The sequence below is a fragment of the Adiantum capillus-veneris genome, chromosome 11 (genome assembly GCF_014529385.1).
Source record: "Adiantum capillus-veneris isolate H3 chromosome 11, ASM1452938v2, whole genome shotgun sequence".
Lineage (NCBI taxonomy): Eukaryota > Viridiplantae > Streptophyta > Polypodiopsida > Polypodiales > Pteridaceae > Adiantum > Adiantum capillus-veneris.
The window spans coordinates 159,554,816-159,578,785 of record NC_140941.1 but is presented as its reverse complement, the minus strand read 5'-3'; the positions used below and the strand labels follow the sequence as shown (position 1 = coordinate 159,578,785).

General features: G+C 41.2%; 1 pseudogene; it reads right to left on the bottom strand.

Moving 5' to 3' along the window:
- LOC147448311 (uncharacterized) overlaps positions 1-23,970 on the bottom strand; it is a 147,783-nt pseudogene that overhangs the window by 21,530 nt on the left and 102,283 nt on the right.

Below are 23,970 nucleotides of genomic sequence, written 5' to 3'. Positions count from 1 at the left end.
TAGATATGGGAAAAAGCTACAAAGTTTATATAGCTAGCCATTGAAATTAGCAATACAATGAAGACTAAAGTTGTTAATGTAGAATGACTAATTATTCTTTTTTTATTATTTTTTTTGCAAAACTCACAATTGTGAGTAGATGATATTATCATAACCAAACAATTTACAACTTTTTGCCATGCTCGTGCCGAGCCATGTCAGCTTCAAGTGGTCCTAGTTACATTGGCTGATTGAGGAGTCACCCCATGACAAGAGATGAGCCCACACTTTTACCCCAACAAAATAACCAATGTGGAGCTACCCAATGACGAGGGAAAAGCCCACTCCTTTATTCTTGTCATTCATTCATCATGTTGCACAAGGCCTTCTTCTACTCTTCCGAGTTACTTTGTTTTCCAATGGTGATGATTGGCCTTTGTCTTTCTTGAATTATCTCAGTGAACTTGGCAATTTTCATGGTGTTCTTGAAAATTCGACAGTTCCTTGCCTTCCAAATATGTTTCAAGTAACTAAATCTCACTATTTGTGTTGTAATGAGTAATGCCCGACTCTTGAACACCTTCCCTCCCAAGAAGATATCATTCTTGAAAATTCCTATTTTGAAAGTCTTTTGAACCCATTTGCACACCTTCCCTGACAGGCCACAAATCGTGAGGGAGGTATTTGCTAGACGTTCTGCATTGAGAACATGTCATAAAAACTAATATCTAATTCTCCCAAATGATTTTCTCATCTTAAACTGATCATTTAATATGGGGAAGTATCAGGGGAGTAAAAGCTAGAATATTGGTAAACCTGCCAAACTGCTCTCTGTAGGGATCCAAAGGAAAGAAAATAGGGATCCAAAGGGGGGCAGTCTGCAAAAGAGCAATGTGCTCCAATGGGGCTTAAATACGTAAGGTTCAACTCCATTAATACTTCCATAGGCTAAGGTTCCTAATTTTTTATTCAGTTGTCCAAAGGCCAATGTAGGGGAAAATTGGATGGTCATGGGAAGAATAAAAAGTCTTCCCACATCCCTATCAAGGAGGGGGCAAGCCATGAGAGTAGGGTATGGGAGAGAAACACACACACACACACACACACTCCAAAGCTCCCCCTTTACACAAAGGGAATACTAGACACATGTCAGGCTCCTAGGACAATTGCCCCCAAGTTTCCCTCAAATCCTATTGGATGGCCATAGAGGTAGACCAATGAGAATTAGGCTAGAGTAAATTTAGTCTAATCAATTTAAAAATGCTTGATAAAAGAATCAACAAAAATTAAGCTCCCTAGAAGACTATTGGACACTCTACCAAAGTGTCCAATGACCATTCAACAGCCCAATGGCTTGCCTGATTCCTATTGGCCAAAAGACTAAGAGGTCCAATGAGAGTTTAATTGAATTATTTAAGTACTACAACTCTCACAAAAGGGTAAAGGGGGACACATGTCACAAGGCTAGCAATTATGCTTCTAATTTGTGATTGACTAAGCTTTACAGGGGCCAATGGGATGCTAGCATGAGAAAATAGCAAGAGGGGTCGACCAAGATGAGAGAGGAGGCTGCATTTTATTTTTACTCTAACTCATTGCCACACACACACACAACTCATGGGGGCAAGAAGAACTCCATCTCCTTCTCCAAGAATTGAGAAGTAGAGGCCTACACCAACAACTCTTGGCTATGGAATACAAATCCAACCAAGATCCAAGCGTCAATGGCATGCTCATATCTTCTACCATGCTAATTACTAAGCTGAGCTATTCTATTAGAGTGATTATGTGAGGAGAGTACTTCTTTCTCGTAAGATACCTCTTCTTCCTCTCAATCTATCCTCATTCCCTACTAGCTCTCACCATTTTTGAAGGTGTGTGAGGTCTTGGGACTGAGGCTAGGGACACTAGGTGTGTTTTTCAAGCATATTTTGGTGCATGAAGCTTCCATCTTCATTGCACCAATGAGTTTTATCAAGGAACACAAGAATTGTATTGTACAAAAGTGTCCTTTGATGGGAGAAGCTATAATACAGAGCCTTTATGGAGGGGGGACCGGGTCCATGTAAATCCGGTCCTCAACTATTGTCAATTGCTATATTTCTCTCTCTTTTCAAGTATTGTCAATGCCAAATTAGCTAGGTGTAAATTGCTATGTTTCTTTCTCAAATTAATTACTCTATCTATGCTCATTAGAAACTTGTTCTTAATGAAATTCTCACTATGTTATCAGTTTCCGCTACACAAAAGTTACTAGTGCATTAAATGTTACATTGGTATTAGAGCTATTGGTTTCTCTTTTCTTGCTCAAGAAGAGAGGTCCTCAAGCTTGCTACAAATGGTTGATGTTATTAATTGCAAAATAGTAAGTAGAATAGGGATTTTTCATCCTTGAAGCACGCCTTCTTTATGCAGATAACAAGGACACCGTCGAGAGCTATGGCCTTAATAATGGATTCCTATGGGGCTTGCCTATGGCCTAACCATTATTGAGCTATTAGAAGCTTGACAGGAACTGGTGCTGTCTTGGCTCTATTGAACCCTCTCTTCTATTCCTTGCAATTAATAATATTTGAGCCACGGGTATAGATTCTCGAGTGCTTATCTTTGAAGGTCAAGAGGAGTAGCAACTAGGGCTTGAAGTGCCAAAGTATAAGTAAACATTTAGACCTAAAACTTGCTAGTATGGCTGACAAGGGAAAAGAGATTGAAAGGAATGTTCATAGCTTTAATTTTGCTAAAGAAAGAGAAACTAATGATGCCCCTATGCTTGTAAACTATTTTGTTTCTAGGTTTCAATGAGCCCTGGGCAACCCATCCCTCCAAGGTGAAGTGCTATAGAAATTGCACACCCATGGTATTCTCCAAACACCCCACCAAGAAGAGAGAGTACCTAGGAAATATCCTGGTGAGACTTCCAAAAGAGGACTCTCTCCGATAAGGGAAGAAGAATATGATCCGTATGAAGTGCTCAAAAATCTACTACTCGATGACACATCTCCTTACCAAAAGAGAACCCAAGTTTCAACGGTAGAGCCCCCACCGTAAGAAGGAGAAACAAGCGACTCTCCTGCCACCTCGGTAGAGATGGCTCCATGAAGACAACGGGCAAAATGCTCTCCAACACCCCCTAAATGGAGAAGACCATTGCATACTTCTCTACACCATAATTCAAAGAGGGACGAGAGAAAACAAGAGAAGAAAAAGGCAAAAAGAGGTCTACTCAATTATCTACTTATCTACTTCTCCATCTTCTTCATCCTCTTCCTCTTCTAAAGAAAGTGATGGTGCAGACAAGGAGGAACAAGGGAAGAAAAAGGCGAGAATGAGGTCACCCTCTTCTCCATCCTCCTCATATTGTTCCCCTTTTGAAGAAAGTGATGGTGCAGCTCTTGAACCACCTAAAAGAAGAGGTCATAGGATATCCTATGCCACTTGGGAGAGGTCGTCCAAGCTCAAAAAAATTCAAAGAGGGAAGAAAGAACATCTCTCTCCTTACCTGTGATGGCACCTTTGGTGCTAGTTGGCCTTTATCCAACAACTCGATGCGGCGTTTGGAGATGAGGGCTTTATGGAGTCCTCTATGCTACGTCATGTAGCCATGTATTTTCAAAAGTCCGCCAGGCACAATGGTGGTCTAGCCTATAGGCAAATGGTGAAGCTCCACGAACATGGAAAGATTCAAGAGCTTCCATCATGAAGCAGTTTTTGGCTACCGATGCCAAAGACAAAGTACTCACCAAATGGCAAATCTTGAAGCTCTCTCCCTACGAATCTATTCAAAAATATGTAGACAAGTTTTGGGATTTACATATGAAAGACACTATCTTCAAAAAGATGGATTTTGGAGAGTAAAAACAACAATTTTGTGCGGGTTTAATAGAGGATATGGTGGAGTATGTTAACTCCTAAAGGCCACCCACCATATTTGAAGTCATACACCATATTATGGTGGCTTCAAGTATCATTTTCCAACAAGGGGCTAAGAGAAATCTTAAGCCCATGGAAAACAAGGATTGTAATGAGCTGAAGGGGAAGGACAACGTCCAAAAGTCTCCTAAAGGCAATGCAGACAACAAAAACCTAAGGAGAAGGGAGTTCAAAAGGCAAAAATAAACTCTCTCCTGAAGAGCTAGAGTGTTACAAAAAAGATAACCGTTGTTTCAAGTGCGGGGAGAAAGGGCATGCCTATCGTGCTTGTCCCGACAAGAATACACATAATGAGCCTCCTAGAGCTACCTTGGTCGAAATTCAAGAAGAGGATGCTCATCACAAAGGATCTCCTCTATGCCATGCTTGCGGAAAGGTAAGAGAACATGATGCTTTCATTCTCTTTGACCCTGGTTCTACTCCCAATTTCATATCTACAGAGTTGGCCACCAAGCTAGGCATCCAATCCTATGAGATGGGGATGTCCTTCTTGCCGATGGTGCTTTCAAGGGGCAAGAAGCCTCAGTCACTCCCTTAATTGGGAAATTGAGGCTCCATGTCCAAAGTTATGTGGACAAGGAGGATTTCTTCATCTCTCCTCTCAAGCACAAGGTGTAATCCTAGGGGCACCATGGTTTGATTGCATGGATGCCAATGCTAAATTCTCTAAAAGGCAAATCTACTTTAGGTTCAGGGAAAAATATATGTACATAGATGCTAAGGAGTTGGGTAGTACCATACCTCTTGTACATGAGCAAGTTTTCAATAAGTCAATAAAGAGCTCTATTTTTGTGTACATGATTTTTGTTAAATATTCTCAAAATGAACCTAATGCTTTAGCAAAAGAAAATATAAACGATAAAACGGAATTAGAGTTATCAAATTTCCTCAAGGGGTTCCAAGATGTTTTTATTGACGATATCCCTTGTGAACTACCTCCCAAACGAGGTAATGATGACCATGCAATTGAACTTCTTCTAGGAAGTTCACTGCCTAATATACCTCCTTATAGAGTTTCCCAAGCTTAACAAGAGGAGATTATGCGGCAAGTCCATGTGTTGGTTGAGAAAAACATGGTTAGGCCTAGCTCATCTCCATTTTGTTCACCAGTGTTATTAGCACAAAAGAAAGACGACACATATCGTATGTGTGTCGACTATAGAGCACTAAATAGGATCACTATCAAGAATAGGTTTCCCGTCCCACGGGTAGAAGACCTATTTGATAAGCTACAATGGTTGACCTTTTTCAGTGGGATTGACCTAAAAAGTGGCTACCATCAAATAAGAATAGTTGTTCAAGACATTGTAAAGACCGCATTTTGCATTACGTTTGGTCTTTACGAGTACATTGTCATGCCTTTTGGCTTGACCAATGCACCAGCCACATTTAACCGCTTCATGGAAAAGCTAATCAGGCCTTATCGAGCCTTTAATGGAGTGTTCTTTGATGATATAATCACCTACTCTAATTCATTAGACAAACAAAAGCAACACCTCCAAGTAATATTTCAGATTTTACGAGAGAATAAGCTTTATATAAACCGAAATAAAAGTGAATTTTTCTTACAAGAGATTCAATATTTAGGTCACATTATCTCTCAAGATGGCATCCAAATGGATTCACCAAAGATAGAGGTAATAAAAGGATGGCCTAATCCAAGGAATCTACATGAACTAAGAAGCTTTATAGGTATGGGTGCATACTATAGATGCTTCATAGAAAAGCTGTCACAAATTGCGGGACCATTACATGACCTAACAAAGAAAAATGCGAGGTATATATGGTCCACCAAGGAGAACAATGCTTTCAAAAATCTCATCTCTCAACCTGTGCTTACACTATTGGATCTCTCAAAGCCATTTGAGGTCCAATGCGATGCCTGTGGTGATTGACTTGGAGATGTTTTTCTCCAAGAAGAGCACGCCATAGCCTACAAAAGTCAAAGGCTTGGCCCTGTCGAGCAAGCTCTAGGCATATATGAGAAGGAAATCTTAGCACTTCTACATGCTTTAGATTTGTGGAAGCACTATTTAGTGGGTATTCCTTTCATTCTGACGAATAGATCACCAAAGCCTTAAGTACTTCATGACGGACACCAAGATCTCTGACAAACAAATGAGGTGGAAAAATTTCCTTTCACAATTTCATTTTGATATTTCTCACATTGCTAGCAAGAATAATCAAGTAGCCGATGCACTCTCAAGATGGTCGAGAGTGAATGAGGTTTCCATAGCAACTCACAATGATCTATCTTCTATGATAGATGAGTACGCTATTGATCCCAATTTTAGAGATGTAATTTCAGTCCTTGCACTAGAGAAGAAAGAAGAACCATTTATCCTACAAGATTATTATCTTCTCCATGGCAATAGACTATGCGTTACTAACTCACTACGTGAGAAAGTAATGTATGAATCTCATGCTCCTCCTTATGTGGGGCATAGAGGGATTCAGTCTACACTAAAAGGGATAGAAACATATTTCTATTGGCCTTCCATGAAATAAAAGATACAAGAGTATGTTTCAAAATGTGTGGTTTGCCAAAAGATTAAGTTTGATGGAGGGAAGAAACCTGGATTGCTTCAACCTTTGCCGTGGGAGAGCATATCCATGGATTTTATCTTTGGATTGCACAAGTCTATCCATGGGAATACATGAATATGGATTTAGCAAACAATCACATTTCATACCTGTCAAAAAGACTATCAAAGCCCATCAAATGGCAACCCTCTTTATATCACAAATCTTCAAGTACCACAGCTTGCCAATGTCCATAGTGTTGGATAGAAGATAAGACTCTCTCTCTCTCTCTCTCTCTCTCTCTCTCTCTCTCTCTCTCTCTCTCTCTCTCTCTCTCTCTCTCTCTCAGACACAGTCACGGCGCTCAAAAACTCACCTTTGATTAATAAAATTGAATCCCCTTAGGTTACAAAACTTTGGCTTATATACCTCAGCCTTGGAGGTGAGAACATCTCTAACTAATTACATCAGCGAGTGAAATTACTTCGGGATTACAAGCTGGAAACTCAATTGAGTCCCGTTACTTAATGAATGGCTCCATTCAAAATCAATGTCGGAAAGACATTTATTACAATCAATGGTTACAAAAATGATGAGTGTGAGCAAAAATGTGGGTGTGATCCTCTGCTGGCTCAACACTCCCCCCCTCCGCATTCATGTCGTCCCTGACATGACTTTTATGCTTGGTCAATAAAGTCCTGTCGTCTTGAGCATCTGCAAATGTGATTCATATCGTAGGTTGCCGATGGTCAAGGTTGGGCCGAATATTTTACTTTCGTGGGTGAAAAAGCCGGTGTAGAAAGCTTCTTCGAATGTTTGCATGTGGAAGCTAGGCAAAAACATAATCCTCTGGTATAGGAGGTGCAACACTTTTGGAGAAGGCTGCAATGAAAGATCATACATCATATCAGTCACTGTGTCGGCCGTCGATAGTAGACTCGAGGTCGTGGCTTTATCTGGCGCGAACACTTCAATGCAAGCTAAGAGAGTCCTGCAAATTTTCTTGAGCATCTGACACGAAAGGTCAGGAGAGCCAGTAAAGAGCTTGATGGTGCCCGTTAGGGTTTTCACCATGTAGGATTTACCTATTCTCTCTCCTGCCTTTGGTCCTGGCATCCTGGGGTGATTAAGCCAATTTGGCTTCTTTTCTGCAATCCTGCCATGCTCTTTCCAGCTTCTGACTCTTGGCACCGGGCAGAAGGTTGCATTCTCCCGAATCTCCTTTGGTGCCTCCACCAAGTAGATGAGGCAGGCTGGGTATTTGTTCAGCCAACCTTTCCTCCATCTAGGTTGTGAATCTACTATCTTCTTTGACTGTTCCTCCTTTGTGATGTCGCCTTCGTAAAGAGCGACATACTGCTCCTCCTCTATTCTCTTTTTCGTTTTTATCACTTCAAACTTCATCAAAGGGAAAGGCAGGCTGGGTTGCATCCACTCTTCATGGAGCACTTTTGTGTCTAATCCCTGAAGTCTAATGGAGATGAGGAGTCTCCTCTCCCATTCCATTTCCGCCTTGGCACTCTCCTTTGTTGACTTTTCTATTTGGTCATGGAGCCTTTGTTCTTCTTCTTCAGAGATTCCTGAAGTTGAGGCCACCTCGTGAACTGGGGCTGGATCTTCAATTGTGGTTGCCTCTCCAATTTCTGGTAGCTCTATGGCGGCTCCACCTAATTCTTCTTGTGGTGTCTCTGTCTCTCTTCTTTGTTGCTCTTGTAGATCTTGGAGTTGTTTGCGAAGGGTCTCATTCTCTGTTCTTAGTGTTTGATTTTCTAAAGTGAGCCTCTCCTCTGCTGCCAATGATCCCTCCGCAATGTGCAACCTTTGCACTTGCTCTAATCTTAGCTCTCTTTGTAAGCTTCGGACCTGGTCTTCCAGAGCGGGTACAAGAGCTCCCTCCTGTTCGGTTCTTGCTCTGCTAGCTCTAGGAGTAGTCCTGAGTCTAGTGATTGTTCTTTCTTGGAGCTTGACTCTTTCCCTTAGCTCAATGAGCTCATCTTTAGCCGCCTCCAAGTCTTCTTCCATCCGCTCCCTTGCTTCCTGTGCACTTGTTACTTCTCTTGAGGCCTCAGCTAGCTGGAGTATCAATCCGTCTCTCTCGTTTTCCGCATCGTAGAGTGATGCTTTATGACTTTCAGATTCAGTCATAGCATTCTCTAATTTCCTCTGCAACTCGGCTTCCCTTTGTTTGGCTGTCTCAATCTCCACTTCCTTTGCCTTGGATCTTTCTTTGATCTTGCTGAGCAGTTCATGCACCATGTGCATGTCTTTTTCATCTTCATCTGTCAACTCTAAAGCTTTTTTTGCCACCACCTCCACTGGCTTTGGCTCTTCTAGTACGTTCTGCTCGTCCAGTTTCTCTTCACTCTCTTTTGTACTCTTTATTTTTTCCTCTGTCCCTCTCCGATTATCTTGTTTTTGTAGGGTGATCCCATAAACTGCCTCAAGGGCCTCTGCTTCAGTGTACCCTATCGCTACCAGATCCTCATAATCGTTTTTCTTTTGCTGAATTGGATCTATCTCCTTTTCCTTGGTCCCGGCCTCTGGCTTTTCCATACCAGTCGTATCCATCTCTACTCTGGTCTCTTCCACAATGATTTCCGTCTTCTTCGAGCTTGGTACATCAGTAAAGGAGGTCTGATTGTCCTCAGTCATCTTGGCTTTCCCTTTGTTTGCTTGCCCTTCTTTCTCTTGAGGTTTAGTAGACTCATCTACTTTCTTCTTCCCCTTGTCGTCCTTTTTCAGCTCAGCTTTTAAAAGCTGTACTTCCTCTTCAGTGTATGGCTCGACAGATTGCTGCTCCAGTATAGCCTCTGACTCCTCATAAGCTCTAATATATTGATCGTATTGATCAACATGTGGCCTGGCTGAGCTAGTTCCGACTTTGGTGGGGTCTTGAACCCACTTTTCTTCAAAGTCCCCCTTTAGAGCTCTTTCCGCTCTAAACTGCTCCACCAGTCTTTCCATTCTTGCCGCTTTTTGACTTTCGGTTTTCTTGGGAGCAACCTTCTTCTTTGCTTTCTTCATAAGCGGCTCATCCACATCCTCTTCAGGTTCTGAAACTATTTCTAGTTTCTTGCGTGCTCTTGTGGACGCCCTCTTGGATACTTCAGGCTGTTCTTCCTCCTCATCGGCTTCTCTAAGCCACTCATTCTGGGAGGGAACCTTTGGCCATTGATCTCTGGCTCCAATAGCTTCATAAGCTATTCTTGTCAGAACTTCAGCTCCTCCTATATACTTTGACTTCTCGTTGTGCATGGCAATTACTTGCATGTGGATGTGTTGAGCGTAATTCACCTCTTTTTGCATATTGCTCTTCAATGCCCATGTGATGGTAGTTGCAATGGCATGGGGTGGTGTCGTATACTTTTGCGGTCTTTTACTGCAAATATGGAGAAACTGGTTGTACAGTCGGCAAAGGGTTGCCGCTCTTTGGTCTTCCATATCTCCATAGGTTGCATTCTGTTTCTTGGACCCATAAACCTCTATAGCCTCCCTTCTTTCCCTGACAGAGCTCCCTTTGTTGTGCAGCTTCAATGCATCTGCAATGAGCTGTGGAGTGATCTGTACCTCTACTTTCTCTCCATCTATTGCTGTCAATGTGGCTTTCCCATCCTTCTGAATGGAGGTTGCCAACTCATACACTCTTTTTGTATCTACACCTGATGGTCTCGAGGTGAAGAATCTGTGCAAGTCTGCCCTTTCCAGGTACCTGCTGATGTTCTCTGACCTGCTATAATCCACCAATTCTTGTGGGATCATCGGTATATCCACCGCTTGCCCTTGAGGATCTCTGAAAGTCCCCTGGTAGATCTTTATTCCCTCTTGTTCCAGTATTGCTTCCTCCACCCGAGTTTTGGTTGGCTTGAGGGTTTCTGCTGGAATGTCAAAGGGTTCTGCTTCTGCAAGAGCATCTTTGATTGTCGGTCTTTTTCTCTTTGTTGCTGATAACTTGGCGGAATCCATGGATCCTGTAACTCCAATTTCAGAAGTTAGCGTCTTTTTAGTACTGAAAGCCGAAATGAAGCTTTTAACTATTCAAATGACTTGAAAATTGAAACATGAGCTATTCAGGGCCTAAGGATGCAGGGTAGGTGAAAAAATATGCAAACTGGGCTCAAAATCATGCTGGAGACATCATACACGTATGATGTCTTTTGTGTCAAAATGACTTCATATTGCTTGTGCTTGTATCTGATAGTGTATACATGAGTATCATATGCTTGGATTTGAGTTTGGATACCATTTGGTCAAGTTTTGGCCAGTTTAGTCCAGTTCCGGCTCTTGGCAAAATTTTGAAAGGGAATTGGATTTTATGATCCAAATTGGATAAAACTTGGTGGTTCACCTTCAAATGGCATGTAGATCACTTCTGTTTGGTGGTTGAAGCCCTGAGGTGCCAAAATCACATAGTGAGACATCATACGCGTATGATGTCTTTTAGTGTATTTTTGGACCAAATTTCTCTATAAGCTTGGATTTGGCTTTAGATAGGCTTATTCAGTGGATTTATGAACTTTGGATAGATTTTGGGCTAGAATTGGCTCTGGAGACATCATATGCGTATGATGTCTTTTTCATCAATTTTTCATGGGATTGGTTCTGTGGACTCCCCATGTACTAGTGAAGGACTGACTATATCTACTCAAATCTTGGTTTGGACTTGAGTATGTTGGATTTGGGCCAAAAATAGGCTTTAGGTGAAGGATTTTCCTTCAATTGGGCTAATGGGGTGATCCACTTGACCAAATGGTTCCAAACTTCATATGTAGCATGTATTAGATATATATAATGGATGTACGATGACAAATGAGCAGTTTTGGCTCTGTAAGTGCAAATAGACATCATACGCGTATGATGTCTTTTGTGTCAAAATGGTGCTTTTTGGTTCCAGATAGCTTATAGATGTGTTAATCAACAATCCTACAAAGTTTCATTGAGTTTGGAGTTATTTTGACCAAATTAGGACCAAAAATCAATTTTATGGCCTAATTTGCGTCTTTTTGGTTTTCCTTGGGTTTTCTAACTCCAATTCTCATGATACTTGGTTCATAGGATGTGATTAACATGTGGAATGAGGCTATGCACTCAAATGTTGAAATGGATGTGAAAATCATGCTGTGAGACATCATACGCGTATGATGTCTTTTCTTGAAATGTTGGTCTTTTTGTGCAAAGAATGCTTTGTGCTAGTGCCCTAAGCCTTGCTAACTAGTTTTCAACTTAAAAAGTCATCAGTTTAGCTAAAAAGCCCCCTTATAGGCATTTAAATCTCCGAAGTCGTCTTTTTGCCTTGGAGTTGAATTTCTTCAACTTTTCTTCTCGAGAGTTGCATTTCCAGCTCATTGGATATGTTGTGAAGCCACCTATTTGGTTGAACTTGACTTTGGCTCCCCGTTCTCCATCTTTCTCCATTTGGTTGCCCGAAAGCGTCTTTTTCACCATCGGTAAGTGAATTAGCTTTCTTTTGGGGTTTGCTTGCAAACATAAGTCATCCATGTATACTTGAAGCTGCTTGTGAAGTTTCATGTCATTTGGTCGTCAATTTTAGCCGTTATGCCAAAATGACGCTTTGTGTGTCCGCAGCCGAATCGGTTGTTCCGACCTACTTTTGGTGATCCAAACCCAGAGATACTCCATGGTTGCATTGCCCTCGATGTTGTTAAGCTTCCTGAGAAGTTTTGTGTCGTTTCGACAACTTTTTCCTTTTTGCCTCTTGCAGGCTCTGTTGACCTAGGGTTTTTCCAGTCGTTCTTTCTCGAGCTTTGAGTGTTAGAAACCCATCTTCTATACTAGGGTAACCCACCTATAAGTTCTTGCAAGGTTTGGTTAGGCGTTTGTGCCCCTACCTAGCATTCTTCCCCATTCCCCGTCTGCTCTTGTTTCTTGGTTTTTGTCAGTTTTCGCGACAAAAGTTAACGATAAGCATCAAAAGCTTATGGCAACGAGTCTACCTCTCATGTCTGGTGTCCTCTGAGCTCTCGTAGCAGTCATAGAAGGCGGTAGAAGGTCGGATGCTCCTGTGTGCTCTTTGCTCTCTCCAAGAAGGTAGTAGTGGAAATGAGCTTGAAAGTGATGTGAAAAATACTTAACTTCGGGCTTCCCGGATCACTTGTTACCAAATTTGACATGTGCTCCTATCTCGTCGTGAAATGCACTTTAGGATTTGAAATTTCTCAATTTGGACTCCGTTTGACCTGTTTCTGAGAAATCTGTCCACTTTGCCAAAATTCTGTCATTTCGGGCTTTTCGCAACTTTTTCAGAATTGTACCCAATTTTTACCATGGGTTGCCCTTGTCATTAGGACCATCACCGCCTATTCTTTTCTTTTTTCCGATCTCGTTTCACCTGCTTTTTTATTTTTCTTTTATTTTTATTAAGAAAATCATAAAAAAAATAAAGGAAAAAAAGCAAATTGAAGCCAAAAAATTCCAAACATACACGATAAATAGCTGGTAACCCTGTGTATATGAATATACACTTATTTGTGATTTCTGGACTTGGATTACCACTTTTTAGCTCCAAAAACACTCTTATTTAGTGATATTTACACGTCTAGAGACCCAAATTCATCATTTGATCTCTTCTTGTTGCAAAACAAGGTATATAAGGGCATAAATATTATCAATATCCGCAATCAAACATAAAAATTGCAAAATCATGTAAGACACTGCCCTTGTAATATAATTTTTGTTTTTCTTTGTTTTTGGCGCTTGTAGCTGCTTTGTAACTCCTGTATACCTGTATACCTCCCCCCCTCCTAGTCTGAGTCCTCCCGGACGACTATGAATTGTCTGTGGACAAAGCATTGTAGTTGTTTTGGTCATAAGTTCCCAATGCAATTGTAGAGCGATGATACAACAGTCTTTCCAATAAAGCTGCTCTTTGTTTGATTGAAGAATTGCTGGTCGGGTTTTGGGTTGGTTTTGGCACTTCGGTAGTAGAATCAGCAGATGGATTCTTCTTTACCTTGTTGTTCTTTTTCACAATCCAAATCTGCTTCCGCTTCGCTTGTGTTTGCCACAAACTCTTTGCGACCCAAACCTGCTTTGTTCTTTGTGTTGATTTCCTCGCCTTGAAATACCTAGGAGTTTCCGTTGATTGTACTGAAGGGAGTTCCTGTTTACAAATCTTTGGGATCCAAATTTGCTTGCTATAGCTTTGTGCCGTCATGAACTTCTTTGGAATCCAGATCTGTTTCGCTGTCCTTGATTGTCTGGAATCACTCTGTTGTCTGGTATTGAAGACTCTGTTTTCCACCTTTGTGTTCTCTAGCACAACCTTTTTTGGTCTCCATACCAACTTTGACTCCGTTTTTTCCCAAGGTTGAGCTGTTATATTATTGCTTGTCTTCCTTATCCATTGTTGAGAATTCCTCGTCGAAGAGTAATCCGGTTGTATAGAAACTTTTGGTTGCCATTGCTTCTTCTTTTTCTCTGGTTGTTGTTTACCTTTGTCTTTGGATTCGTCCTTTGGAGTTGGCTCTTCTCCTTTGGTGAACTTAACTGATTGACTTTCACCTTCGTATTTGATAAGCATTGATTTAGAACTCCATTCAATCATTGCATTGTATTGCTTCTGCCATGGTTGTCCTAGCAATAATGGTTGTTGTGTAGCTTGGTCTTCAACCACGTAAAACACATGAGGATACACATACTGGTTAATCTGTATATGTAAAACTGTGCATCCGACAGTTTTGATTGAATTCTCCGAGTAACTCTTTAACTCTTGCTTGGCAGTTTGTAGTTTAGTGTCATTTGTCAATTGTCTATACAAACTGAGTGAAAGTAGGTTAGCTTGAGCTCCTAAATCCAATAGTGCTCTGGCTTTAATTTGGTTGGTTCCTACTTTGCATTCAATGATGGGTTCTTCTTTGTCATTATCCATTTCTGTTATACTGACTGCGTTTATTCGTATTGCTCCTTCATTGCGCTGTTTCTGACATAGTAGTCTTCTTTTCTCCATTCTTTCCTTCGCCTCGGCTTGCGCTTCCTCCAAAATCATTTTCTTTTTTTGGACACGCAGCTTTTCTTGATGTATTTTGAGAAGCATGTCTTGGGTGAGCGGCAAAAGATACTTTTTCACTTTGCATCCACTAATCCAATTGGGCATTTCTTCTCCGTCTAATGTAGCAAGCTTGACGGCTCCACTTGGTGATAGATCTTTAATCACCAGAGGTCCCATCCCTCGCTTTTTAAGCTTCTTAGCATGCTGTTTCAGAGTGTAAACTAGGACATAGTCCCCAACCTTAAACTCTTTAGTCCGCACATGCTTATCAAAAAATTCTTTTTGTCGCCTTTTTTGAGCGTAGATAGAAGCTACTACTTTTAGGCGAAGCTCATCTAGCTTTTCCAGGTCATCTATTCTATCAGAAAGCTCGTGCCCTGTCCACTCTAGATCCTTAGCCACCCTTAAGGTTGAAATCAAGAATTCTATTGGTAAGATAGCATTTAGCCCAAAAACCATGTTATATGGGGTCGTTCCTATTGATGTTTTATATGCTACCCTATATGCCCATAATGTTGAATGCAACTTCTGGTCCCAGTCAGTTCTCGACTCAGATACAATCTTCGTGAGGACCGTGCATATGGTTTTGTTTGTTGCTTCAGCTTGTCCGTTTGCTTGTGGATGATACGGGGCTGATTTCCTATGGATTACCATGAATTCATCTAGAAGGATCTCTATCACTTCATTTATAAAATGTGTGCCTCGATCACTCACAATTTCTATTGGCAATCCATATCGTACAAAGACGTATTCATATAGAAATTGTGCCGTGGTCCTGGCATCTGCTTTTTGAGTTGCCTTTGCTTCGACCCACTTTGTTAGATAGTCTGTAGCCACAATGATGTATTGTGCATGAGTCTTATATGCAGGAGGTGAAATGGGTCCGACATAATCAATCCCCCATTTTGCAAAAGCTCTTGCCCCCATCATTGGTCTAAGCGGCATATCATCTCTTTTAAGTGGTACTTTGGTCCGCTGACAGTCATCACACCGTTTAACGTATTCCTCAGCGTCCATATGTAATGTTGGCCACCATATTCCTGCGGCTAAGACAAGTTTTGTTGTCTTATCACCTGAGAAATGGCCTCCACCTACTCCTCCATGAGCTTGCTCTAGGATTATCACATACTCAGACTCTGATGCGCAAATCCTAAGCTGGTTGTCTTTACCTCTCTTATAGAGTTGATCTCCTATTAAAGCGTAATCTCTAGCTTCTGTCTCTACAGATTTCTGACGAGCTTTTGACGTTCCTTCTGGGAAAGTTCTATTTGTGAGATATTCAACAATATACTGACTCCATTCTGGAGCGATCATTATCTGATATAATGTCGAATACTCTGCTGGCGGTTTTGATGAACATACAATACATACAGTGACATATTCATGTACGCTTTCTTTCATTCCTGGCCAATAGACTCCCAATTGTAACAAATTCCTATATGTGTTCCTTCTTGAACAATGAAATGCACATTCCTGAACATGTGCTTCGCGCAGATATATATTATATTCCTCAGGATTGATGCATAGTCGTAAAACATGATCATTTCCCAATTGATACAACCTTCCTGCAACCAATTGAAGATTCTTGGATTGCTGAATAGCAATATGTTTCTGGTTGTATTCTCTTCTATCAAACTCTCCTCCATAGGTTAATAGGCTAACGACATTTTGAGACCACTTCGGTATCATTTCTATGTTGAACAAGTACGCGTCTGGCATGTCGTCATCTACTCCTATAGGGTCTTCTCCATTCGTCAATCGCGAAAGATGATCAGCTCTAAGATGTGTTTTTCCTTTCTTTACTACTACCGTGAAGTCGAATTCCAGTAAGATAATGAACCATCTCACTATTCTCCCGGTATTGCATGGTTTATTCACTAGGTAGAGCAAGGCTTGGTGATCCGTAAAAAACACAAACTTGTTGGCTAGAAGATAATGCCGAAATTTCTTCACAGCATATATCATTCCTAATCCTTCTCGCTCTGTTGTGGTGTAATTCTTCTCTGCATTGTTGAGCTGTCGACTGGCGTAACAGATAGGAAAATCCATGTTTCCTTCTTCTGGCTGAGCCAGAATGCATCCTATTGCATATGCCGAAGCATCTATATGCACATGGAATATCTTCTCCCAATCTGGTGATTTCAAGACTGGAGCAGTAATGAGTGCCTCTTTCAATTTCTTGAACGATTCCTCACACTCCTCTGTCCATTCAAAGTTCACTATTAGCCTGTAAAGTGGTTGGCCTATTATAGCGTACATGTAAATGAATCGTCTATAATATCCGCAATGTCCCATAAAGCTCTGTACTTGTTTCGCATTGGTTGGTCTAGGCATATCCACTATAACTTTTATCTTCTCTAAATCCGTGGATATTCCGTTTTGTGAGACAATATGTCCCAGAATTCTGCCCTGTCGGACCATAAACACACATTTCTCAGGATTGAGACAAATGCGATATGTCCTACATTTCTCAAATACTTTTCTTAGGTGTTCTAGATGCTCATCTCTCAGAAGAGAATGTACACATAAGTCATCCATGTATATTTCTAGAAACAACCTTAAGTATTCTTTGAAAGCATGCGTCATCAGCCTCTGGAAGGTTGCGGGAGCATTGGTTAGACCAAAAGGCATAACCCGATAAGCATAAATTCCCCACTCCGTTGCAAAAGCTGTTTTATGTTGATCTTCCGGTGCTATGGCTAGCTGGTTATATCCTGAAAAACCATCAAGAAAGGAGTATGCTGTTTTCCCTGATACACGCTCTAGAACATGATCAGTTATCGGCAGGGGATAATTGTCCCTGATTGTTGCAGCATTCACTTTCTTTAAGTTGACACACACTCGGAGTTTTCCGTTCTTCTTGGGTACTACCACAATTGGAGATACCCAATCGGTGTGTTCAATCTCGTATATGAATTCAGCTTCCATTAGCTTATCTATCTCTTCTTTGATTCGCTTAGCAAACGTATCATTATATGTGTATGGTCTCTGTCTGCTAGGCTTTGCGTCTTGTTTCAGTGGGATTGTGTGTTGGCATATCGATGGGTCAACTCCCTTTAAGTCCTTATAAGACCATGCAAACACATCCCTATACTCTCTGAGAAGACTCAAAAGTCTCTCTTCCTCGCCTGGAGACAAATCTGTGGCTATGTACACCGGTCTAGGTGTCTCACCTGGAGCTGCTAAATCAACTTTTTTTGCATCCTCCGATCCGTCATAAGATTCGTTCTCCTTTCTCTCTCGAATAGGTGGGGTTAATACCACCTTCCTATCCTCTATTGTGAATTTCCTATAGTGAGAGGGAACATCCATGTTTTCCTTGATTTTGGCGTTTCCGTCCTCTCCACTCTCAATTTCTATCGTCCAAACTTCTTTCAGATTTTTCTTGAGCTCTCTGTACTTGTTTCTACGTTCTAGCTTGGACTCCGTGTGTTCTCTGTTGCGCTTGTTCTTTTCTGATTTTTCAGTTTCAGTTTTCGTTCCATTCCCTTGAACTCGATTTCTTGAGCCTCTTTTGTTTTTTCGTAAGCTCTTTCAATCATGGCCTCTCATTCTTCCAGAAACCTTGTCCTTAACACAATCTTCCGCCTTTACTAGCATTAGGAATTGATTTTTTCCTCTTATTCTAAGCATCGGATTGGTTCTAATCCCCTTTGTTTTTCTCTTTGCTCTATAGCGTTTCTGGCGTTGTTTAGTTTGGTTCGGAAAATCATAAAATCGGACATCTGTTATAGTTTCTTTGTTTCCGCTTGAATTGTCCGTTGACTCATTGTCTGCTTCATTTCCCCACTCTGGATGATCGGGAATGTCGTGAAACACCTCTTCTTCATCTTCCTTTTCCAGTGTATCGTTCTTTTCAGTTTCTTTTTCGAGTACAGTTCTCAACATGATGTACGGAACCACGTCGTACCCGTCCTTGTCGCAAAATTTCATTGTGGGACCATCCGGAATTGCACAAACATCTAGGGTTGCTAGAATATGTGTCCATTCTAATGGTTCAAGCGTGTCCTCTGGAAAGGGTTCTCCTATATAAGTTTCGTCTTCGATAGCCCTTTCTAAAACACATTCTTCTCGTTTCAGACTTCCACATTTCGAAGCTCCACACATCCATAACTCCTTGGGTTTACCTAACCAAGCTGGAAATTCGGATCTCGCCAAAGTAGCTGAATCAAACTCCTCCACCGGTGTTCGTTTCACATCTTTGTAGCTATGGTCTTTCAGGTTCACACGTGTAGTGGTTTCCATATTTCTCAGGTATATGTGATCGTAGCCCCAATCCTGGACCATTTTCAACTTTCTCATGAATGGTCTTCCCAGTATGATATCATAGTTATTCTCCTTGCCAAAATCGACAATAGCAAAAGTATGTTCGTATTCAATGCCGCAAGAAGTCACTACGACTTTCTCTAATAACCCCATAGGTTTCTCCATGTGTCCATCTGCTAATTGGAGTTTCAACCTAGTCTTCCTTATTGCTGGTTTCCCCCATTTTTTCCAGATTTCTTTTGTAGCAATGGCTACCCCAGCTCCGCTGTCTAGTATTGCCATCGTGTTTACTCCTTGGAATTCAACTGGTAAGGTTGTATTCCCCTCTTCACCTTCGCAATACTCTCCGACCTTGTTTAAGGGTACAGGCTTAGCGTTCTTTTGTGGTTTGCTCAGCTCTTGTATACCCTCTTTCAGTCTCGATGTTGGGTCTTTTATCCCGAATTTCTCCAAGCATTTTCCTACAGTGGTCCACATATGTGGTCTTAGCCTCAAAAGCTCAGCTAGAGTGATAGTGCATGTCACTGGTGTTGACAAGATCTCTATCAATCCTTGCGAGTCCATGACTTTTTCTGATGAGATTCTTTGTGAGGGAAGTGCTCTAATCTCGGATTTTGCTTCATACTCTCCTAAGTATGAAGGTAAGGTTTTCAGTGAGTGAGGTTTGCTCTCCATTGTTGTAACAGAGCCCCCATCTCCCCAGTAAGATTGCAGATCCAAGTCCACTTGAGATCCTGCCTCAAATTCCACTATGGGAGGGTTCCTGATGTCCTTTTCCCAATTTGTCTGATTAGCTTGGTAACTTAGCTCGTTTGCAAAGTTTGCCTCTCTCACTTGTTTCCAAAATTCATTGTAATCCTCATCTCTTCCGTAAGACCTCTGTATGACTGGATGAAAACTCTCTATCTCCTGATTGGTTGTGTTCAACACTATGCGGTCATCCTTGTGTGTATTTTCAGGCTTTTGTGCAATGGGAGTCTTTTCAGCTACCCATGAAATGATAGTCTCTTGCTGAATTGGGTTTTCCGTTCCACAATTCATTGTTTCTTTTGGTGGTTCTAATAAGGCTTGTGCAGTCTCGATCATTCTCTGGCACATTTCAAGTCTCTGCTTGTCCAATTCCGCGTTTGGGTATGTCATCCACCTCTGTTCTTGTGTTTGGTTGTTCTTTAACCTAGCTTCGTAAGCTCTCATCAGTGCGTCCAATGGTTCGTGTACTTTGTCGACTAGCACTGATCCCCCTGAGCTTAAGCTCGTTGTTTCTTTGATACTCTTTTGTTTCGTTCTTTCAGGGCTCATCTCTCGTTTTCCGTTTTGACTCGCAAGTTTTTCTAATCTATCTTTAGTTCGCTTTAGTTCCTCAGCTAGAATAGCGTCTTCACGTTCTTTTCTCAACTTCATGCGTGCTTTTCTAGCTTTCCATGTGTTTCTCTGACTCCGCGGTCCTTGACTAACCACTTCAGTCGCTAACTTTCCATTCTCAGGTTCTCTAGTGGTTTTCTTAGCTTGAGCTCTAGTAACAACTTGCGTTGGTATCAGAGTTTCATTTTCAGACCCACTACTAGTAGGAATAGTTTCTAGCATATTCAATGTCGTCTTTTGCACTTTGTTTGGATTCTTTGAACAATCCTCAATGAAGTGAGTAACCCCACACTCAGTGCAATAAGCGTTAATTCTAATGATTTCCGTATGTGGACAAACATTCATCAGATGGTGACCTCCACACTTGTAACAGGGTCCTAGTGCTGGTCTTGGTCCCATTTGATTCGTCCTTTGTGGATAGGATGGTCTTTGTCCTGTTAACCCTCCATGAGCTATGAACATCAATGTTCTTGCGTCCAAATTGTATCTCTCTTCATCAATAGCACTTGTAACTGTTGGGGTTCCAACATTCCCCATCATGCCCCATGGTTCTGGTTGTTTGGGTTCTTCTGGGGGGTAATACACAGTTGGAGACATGTGTGCACCAGATTCTTCATAATAGGCTTGAACAGGCACTAAGGATTGTTCTTCTTGATTCTCTAAGGTTGGTGCATATCTAATGCCCACTGGTCTTGCTCCTGGTAAAGGTGGTTGTTGTCCCAATACCGGTTGCGGTCTTTCTATCCCCATAGGTCCTGGTACATTTCCTGTTGGGTATCGAGGTACTGGATGTACCTGAGGTGGTGCTAATTGAGCAAGAGGTGCATACTGACGCTCCCTTACATACCCTTTGTTGTAATAGCACTCCTCTGTTTGATGATTTGTCCATTTTTTCTCAATAGCACACCATTTCAGCGGTTTTGGCAATGGTTTTTGGTATGGTGCCATCCTTTTTAAAGCCTCTTCTATCATTTGCTCTACATTTGGCATGGTTGTTGTTTGAACATTCTTTTTAGTGGTAGTCTCGCTCGCTACGGAGGAGGAGCTACTGGATGCAAAATCTGTATCCGCTGACACCTCTCCATAAACCGTACAGTTATCCACTAAGTACAATGCCTCTCTCGTTACTTGCTCGAAACTTGTACAAGCTTTCAAGTGCAAGTCCTTCTTGAGAGTGTCGTTTCTCAGTCCCTCAATAAAGAGAACAGATAGTCTGTCATCTTGTGGTCGTTCACGTACTGGACATCTCTCAATGTATTGTTTGAAGCGAAGTGAAGCTTCCTTCACTTTTTCGTGTTCTCTCTGTTTAAAAGCATATATTTGTGAGACCGTATTGTGCTTAATCCCTCGTTTTGAGAATTCCTCAGCAAACTCTCTTAGCAAATGGTCAATGTCATGGAATCCTCCTATGTTCAGTGGTTGAAACCATGTCAATGCCGTACCTTCTAGAGTAAGACCAAATCCCTCGTATTGTGTATGGAAATCTGTTATCTGCTCAGCTCTTAAGACTTGCTTAAAGAGTGACACATGTGCATACGGATCTCCTGAACCACCATACTTCTTTGGCATACACTTGGCTACTTGAGATGGTCTCATACGTCTATGGTCTGCTACCAATCTCATTGCTCCTGTGTCCCGGCTAAAGCTTTCTCTAGCATCATGGATCTCATGGGTTACCCTTGTCGTTTCCCCTGCCCTGAATCTACTACTAGGAGGTAAATGTGATGGTTCCGCTTCGAACCTTGGACCTGGAGTGGTATATGTGGGGATTGGAATTGCACTACCTCGATTTGTATCCATTGACTCTCTGGAATGTAATGATCCCATTGGTCCAAGCTTCGAGTATGGAGGTTGGCTGAAAGAGTCAGCAGCCTGAGTTCTTTGTCCTCCAGTTGTCATTGGGTTTTGCACTCCATTTGTTGGTGCTGGTCTTTGTGAGCTAGAAGTAACATAATACTGATGTAGTGGTCCCCCAAAGTATGTATATCCTTCTAATTCTTTCTTGCCCATTGTTGAGTATTGCCTCCCATACTTGTCGTAAGCAGCAATTTTCACTTCCGATCCCTCTGTGTAGGTAAAGACATAAAGTCTTTTTTGGTCTGTCAACTCTCCGGTGTAGGGTTCTTCACATCTATAATAGAGATCTTGCTCCCCATTATTATATTTGTATAGCCCCACATAGATGTTATCAGTGTTGATCCTTGTAGTTTCATTCTCTCTTCTTAACCTCACATCAGGGAAGTTCATTATTGGTGCCTTCTCCTCAAGTTCTTCATCTACTTTGGCTTTGGTGCCCATCAATCCCCATTTGTCCACAATGTTAGGGTTTAGGACTACCAAGTACATGGTACCCTCGTCATCTAGATATCTATCTCCGCTATAGCTCACAGGCACTAAGTCCTTGAACTCACTAGGTCTCTCCTCTATCTTTACACAATAGCGGTCCATTCCATCTTTGTAGATCTTGGCACCTTGCTCATTGTCGTACTGGTATTTTATGAACAATAGCTTCATTGTGGCGGAAGGGTTTGATGATCCTGCTGCCATATTTTCTCTGTTGTTCAGGTTCAAGTGTTCCAAGTGTTCGGTGAAAATCTCGTAAGATCTCTCCGAAGAAGTATCAGAGACACTTCCTTCAAAGATCGGCTCTAATGGTTGCACCCAACTTTGGTTTACACTTCCCTCGGTTGATATGACACTTGCTTGTTCCCCTTGTTTTAGTTGGTTATTCTGGAGATTCCTGCCCGATCTCAAATTCATCAATTCCCCTAAAGGACTTTAACTTTTCCGTCTCGGCAATTTGTTTTTCCCAAGTTTTTGTGGTCAGAATTGATCCAAACTGATTGATACTTTGTCAATTGTTTAATCTTGTCAGTTGGACAACTTCTGTTTCATCAAGTGAGAATTTTGTTGCAGTTATGCTGAAAAAGACATTATACGCGTATGATGTCTTTTTTCACAGATTTGGACTATTTTGGTTATGCTCACTCTCAATAGCCCCCTTATGCTTTGTCCACTCACAAAATTTAGTTTGAACTCTGTTTGAGCAAGTTATGGCTAATTTAGGCTTTTCTTGGCAATTTTCCGCTTTTGACTTGTTTTGGGTCAATTGTGATCCAAATGGGATGAAACTTGAAATATAACCTCTAGACAACTATTACAATGGATCTGTGTTGGCAAAGTATCAAAATATGTCCAAAATTAGGTCAAAGACATTATACGCATATGATGTCTTTTTCATCAATTTGGGTCAATACTTGATATTTATGCTTTCTATAGTGTTTGTAACAATCTTGTCAGGTCAGATATCAAAATTAAGCAGTGGATGTGCTAAAAGACATTATACGCGTATGATGTCTTTTTTCACAGATTTGGACTATTTTTGGTTTTAAGCCTTCTCCAATGTTTATAATTGAGTTTCAAGTGTTTTTGTCAGGTTTGAATGTAAAAACAAGATCTGAATCCAAAATTTCCTATTCTTTGCATTTCTAGGACTCCGACTTATCTTTTTGGGTTTCTTTGAGTGTTAATGCTCTTGTTTTAAGTTGAAATTAGGGTATAACCCCCCTTTTGAACACTCTGGTAAAGTCAAAATTTCTGTTTTGGTCTCTGTTTGGTCATTTAGACATCATACGCGTATGATGTCTAAAGTTGCAGATTTCCAATTTTTTGGCACAGAATCCTTCCTAAAGCTTTCTCAAGTGCTCAGCAACTCCCAGATACACAGAAAATTTCTCTGACTTTTGTTTATTGCAAGTTTCACTACTAACTCGACGGTTTAGTGATCTAACATACAATCAACCATATCAAGCAAATACTCCAATGATTACTAGCTCCAGATCAGGATCAAATGAAGCCCTACCTAAGCTATTCCTAATCATAAAATGGGTTTGGTAATTGTGATT